The sequence below is a fragment of the Dipodomys spectabilis genome, unplaced genomic scaffold (genome assembly GCF_019054845.1).
Source record: "Dipodomys spectabilis isolate Male_0828 unplaced genomic scaffold, ASM1905484v1 ptg000069l, whole genome shotgun sequence".
NCBI lineage: Eukaryota > Metazoa > Chordata > Mammalia > Rodentia > Heteromyidae > Dipodomys > Dipodomys spectabilis.
The window spans coordinates 4,656,245-4,661,765 of record NW_024870746.1 but is presented as its reverse complement, the minus strand read 5'-3'; positions in this window follow the sequence as shown (position 1 = coordinate 4,661,765).

Here is a 5,521-nt window from a genome sequence, read left to right as displayed (position 1 = left end):
TTCTCGTGGCCAGGTTCCATCATAGCAATTATATTTATTAACCCTGGCTGTGTCTCTTGCTGATTCCTGAGATGACATCACTCTGGGATTGGGGCGTTGGGACTCAGGTATGGGGAAATTCTCTCTGGGGTCCTCAACCCTAGCTCTCCCTTCCTGCTTCATGCAGCGGTCACCCCAGGGCATGGCTATAGTCACCTACTGGCCTAGCGGCGAGGAGGCCTCCGATGGACCCTCTGCGCTTCAAGTGGAGGAAGCTGTTCCTGCCACATGCAGGTGGAGTTGAGGAATGGGGCAGGGCAAGTTGACAGCAATATGTGTGTGTGTGTGTGTGTGTGTGTGTGTGTGTGAATCTTCCTTGTCCTGTGTACCCAGGACAGAGCAAGCATCCTGTTATACAAAGGGACGAGGGCATGTGGCTAGAGCTGAAGGACAAAAAGAAGCAAGTCTCCTGTTCCTTCCCCTTTTCTATGCTCTGACACTTTGCAGTTAGCCCTTGGAAGTGAGGACTGGACAAAGTGGCTGTTTCCTAACGACAGAGCCATCATCCTGTCCCATTCTGCCCAAAGGAGCGACCCCTCACCATTGAGCCCCAGAGTGATCTTCACTGAGTGCTCTGAAGTTTCCGTCACACTAAGGTCCTCCCAGGCCCATCTTATCAGGGGACCAGAGTCCCGCCTCCACATATCTTCCCCACCGCAAAGCCTGTGCTCTCGCCCGCCCGCAGCCAGGCAGGAACAGCTCCCCCACTGCCAGCCCCATCACTTCCAATCTCCTGCCCAGCTCCTGCAATAATGCACGCTCCCACATCTCCCCAGGCTACTCCAGCTGCCTCATGTCCCCGGGTGCCCAGTCCCCTCACTCTGCCCCTGTGATCCAATCTGGTCTTATCACCCCCAGGCCCAGCCCAGCAGTGGTGCCTGCCTCTTGTCCAGGCTGGTTACTGCTAATGGAGATCTAACCCAGGACAGCAGGCTGATTAGTGGGGGTAGGGGAGTTGGTCCCTAAGGGCCAAGTTTACAGACACCCCCGCCCCTTTCCACTCCTGCCCTGGGATAAGGGATGCTGCACCACCCAGGGAAGAAGGGAATGGGAGCATGGTGAGGCAGAGGGTGGGAGGATCAGATCCAACAGGTGAGGCCAGGCACAGATGTAGAGAGAGGGAGGACAGGGCTCCAGACACAGCCCAGAGGGAGTTTCACAGTTGGAGTCATGCAGGCAGAGGGAAAGGAGAGAGGAGAGAGAAAACCCAGGCAGGCAGAAAAAGACAGAGGGAGAGACAGAGATGGCTGAGTGTTGCATAGCCAGCTCTGGGTCCAGGGGGGAGGGGGCTGGATTCCAGAGGGCCTCACTGTCTCTCCCCCCCCCCCCCATGCCTCCTAGGCTCTCATCTAAGTGAGGAGGGAGAACACCCTCAGACCGAGAAGCTTTGTGGGGTTCACTCGTATTGGGCAGGATCAGGGCTGAAGTATTGGGCAGGATCAGGGCTGAAGTATTGGGCAGGATCATTGCTGAAGTATTGGGCAGGATCATTGCTGAAGTATTGGAGGTCAGGTGACAACCTGCCAGGACATCTGCAACATTTCCAAGGTCAACAGTATGAGCCTCAGAGGTTCCTAACCTCTGCGGGAGACATTGCTGGAAAAGCTGGGCAGGTGACATGAGGGGTTCTGGGAATGGGCTAAAGGAAAAATTTCAGAAGAGCACGAGAGAAGGAATTGGATAGCATTCATTGATCCAGGAATAGGAGCCTCATGCCAATCCTTTCAGGCCACATGGGCGTGGAGCCTTGTGCTGGGGATCAGGAGTGGCCTCACTTACCTTATTGGCTTGTGACTGAAGGCCCTTGGCCCCTTCAAGATGGATTTGCAGATGTGTGTACACTGCCAGGGTCCCTGGCCCACCACACAAAGCCCAGACACAGTGTCCCCTTCCGTCACCATAGAGTTTCGCTATCATGGATGGAACCTCCCACCCTATGGTGGCCCCTGCCCCCTCCCTGTTAATTACCTCCTAACGGTGCCAAGTCCATTAGCTCTCCCCCACCCCGCCCTGTGCCCCTAGGGGTTGAGCTCCAGCTGAGATGCATGGCTGCAGGGGAATTGATGGAATGGGACCCCCGAGAACCCCTGGGGGGTCTGGGAGCAGGAGTAGGACCTGAGGCTGTGTGATGAGACATCTGGGTCCCCCAGACTTGTTTAGGCTCTTCCCTCCACCACCCTTCCTTCTCAGGAGAAGATGTCCCAGGTAGAAAATAGAGGTTCAGAAAGGCTTGGGGTGGGGTCACTACTGAAAGAAGTTCACACACACACACACACACACACACACACACACACACACACACACACACTAAGTGAGCTTTGTTCAGCTCTACTTTAAAGGGATCAGTGGTGCAGAAGTCAGTTAGGCTTCCCAGGGGCCCCAGCACTGGGACAGGGTCTCTAAAGAACCCAGAGCTTCTCCCTGCCTATGTCTCCTTCCTGCCCTGCTCCCTCAGGGCTGGCTTCCCGACTGGAGAGCAGAGCAGATCATCTGTTCACGTTCAGCTTCCAGGAACGGACAGACTGGGCACTGGGGCCGCCTGGGGAGACACCCCTCCCTGTGCTTGCCTAGGCCTCCAGGCTGAGGAGAGCATTCCAGACTGCCTCATCCCTGGCTGCTCTACGTCCCCGCTGGAGAAAGCCTGTCTTGCTTCACTCCTGAAGTGGCCTTGGGGAAGGCTGTCTGTAGGGCTTTCTCCCCAGAGGAGCCAGATTCTGGGGATCCTGACTGTGCCAGGGCTCCTAGGCACCCCCAGCAGGAAGTGAGGTGCTCCACAGGTTCAAGCATCACTACACCCTCTCTCATAACACCCAGCTCTGACAGACAGCATCAAGGGCTTGGAATGCATAGTAATGGTGGTGGTTGGTGTAGGCCAGACAGACAAGCCAGGGTTCCTACTGAAAGGTCAGGAGAGACAGAGTAGGGCAACTCAGCAGCAGAGAGCCAGCACCTGTTTGTGTAAGGCATGGCCAAAATGGAGGAGAGCCCAGGATGCAGGAGAGCCCCAAAACAAAGAAGCAGGCGATTTGCTTTTCTCTGAGCCTTGTCTCAATCCAGCCCTTTGAGCAGAAGACTGTAGCCCACCTTCCACTCCACTGAGCAACCTTCCTCTCCTCACAGGGCCGTATTCCCCAGTGGTAATGTTTTTAGATTCTGGAGCCCAGGGGGCTGTAGGGAGGGCAGGGCCCGAGCCACCCTGTCCCACTGTCCCCTCCACTCAGTCCTTTGACTCCCTGATTTTCCCTAGTGAGAATGTCTTTCCCAGCTCACTTGCACCAGACAGCCCTCACGGATTAGATAAGGACCTGCCCCCTTACTCTCCATAGGGTCCTCGTGGGTCACAAATCCTCACAGACTCCAGTGGTGCTGATATGGGAATGGAAAATATCCTTCCAAGGCTTTCTATCCCTCAGCCCTGTGGCCTCCCATTCCTCAGTGCCAGAAAGTCCTCCCTGCTATCTAGCCCCTTGCTTCCCACCTGGATCTGAAGGGGTTACTCAAATGCAAGCCTGCCCACGGCAGGTCTCAGCTGCCTGGGGCCTGTGGTCAGGGCTAATGTAGGCGAGAGTTGGAGGACAAGAGGAGATAAAGTTATTAGCATCTTCATCTTTGACGGGTATCGATTGTCAGGTCTCCAGGCTCACTTGGCCTTATAATGGGGTACACGGGGGCGGGGGGATTGGAAGGGGGGCAGAAAAACCTCACAGAGCCCCTATCTCATATCCTAGAGTGGGAGTTGGCCTGTCTAGGTCTGCCCAAGCAAGGCCACATGGAGACACAATTTTGGGGCTAGGGCTCTGGGGAGTCAGGGGGAAGAGGGGCGGAGAGGGGGGTCAGAGTTAGGTGCCCTAGGCTGGGTTTTAGTAGCTCACTGTACTTTGCTTTAAGGTGCATGCGTGTGTGTGTGTGTGTGTGTGTGTGTGTGTGTGTGCACGTGCATGCATGCTCACGCACACCTGTACATGCACACATGAGAGTTCACAAGGGGGGAGAGAAAGTAGTCCCACTCCTAAGAGTCAAATACCCCCATCCCAATATCCATCTGCTCCAGCCCAGCAGGCTCCTGTAGACAGCTCCCCTCACCCCGCACTTGGCTGTCCTGTGCTCTACCTGCCTCTGCAGCAGCCCTTGGTGCTCCTAAGAATGTGTGGTTCGGGGTGACAGTGATCCCCGTGTGTCTGCTTTTGACTTCACAAGTGACAGTCCTTGTGAAGTTTGTGTCATCTTATCTCTGGGTCTGGGCACAATCCTGTCCCCATCATGGAATCAAAAGGGATGTGGGCCAGGAAGGGGCTTGGGGAACAGGCTGTATACTGCCTCCAGGCAGGCTCCTCAGTGCTGGACCTTTAGAGCAAGAGTTTTCCCAGCTCTTGGCAGATCATGGGGGAGAGGGGTGGTCAGACTGCAGAAGACTCTGAGTGGTGACAGCCTCCGGCAGGGAGATTGGGGTGTAGGGAGGGCTGGAGCAGAAATTAAACTTGCTCCCTCCCTCTCTACCTTTTCCCCTCTCTTCCACCCTCTCCTTTTGAGTCAGGAAGGGGCAAGGGTAGCTTCTCTGGGCAGGGGGTCAGAAGCTCTGGTTCTTTTGGCCTAGAGGAGCCTGCTGGGTTGGAAGAGGAGGTAATTAATGGCAGGGAGGCCAGGAGGGGTGAGTGTTCAGGGCTCAGGGCTAATGTTGGTATTAATCAGGAGTGAGTCCCCAGTGAGGGATAGGATTCAGCTGTGTGTGTGTGTGTGTGTGTGTGTGTGTGTGTGTGTGTGTGTGTGTGTGTGTGTGCGCGCTAGTGCTGGGGGTAGGGGTGATGGGGAACCAGGTGCTCCTGACTCTCCCCATAGCACCCCCCCATGCCATCTAGCTCTCTTGCCCCTGTCCCTTTCCCTGATTTTTCTTGAAGTCCCTCCTGCTGTATCCTGAAACCTCTTGCTAAGCGAGGAGCAGACCCCTCCCCAATACCAAATCCATCTCTGGAGGTGGGGGTGGGGCAGGCCCCCTCCCCACAAGCCCCTTGCAGCCCTTTCTGCGGGCGCCCTTCCTGCAGGCAGGCACATTAAGGTGATTCCCAGGCTGTCAGCCCAGCTAATTGCCTCTCAGCCTTCCCCACATCACCAGGGTGGCCCCCCACGAGCTCCATTAGCTGCCCCCCCACTCCCCTGATAGCCCCTAAATCAGCCTGGATTATTCACAGGAGTTGTGTGTGTGTGTGGAGGGGGGAGTTTCCAGGCTGAGCTGTGATTACAGCTAGAGTGGAGTCTGAGTGCCAGGCAGGCTGATGGACAGGCAGCGGCCAGAGGGCAGGGGGAGGGGCTGGGGCCCTGTGGGCAGACTTAGACCCAGGACCACCCAGGGGTAAGGACCAGGAGCTCAAGATAGTGGGATAGAGGCCAGGCTGGAAGGGAGGCAGCTGGGGGTCCTGGCATGTGTTTTGGGCACTCCCCAGGAGGGTGAGGGTCAGCTGGGCATGGCCTATGAGAGGTCAAGCTT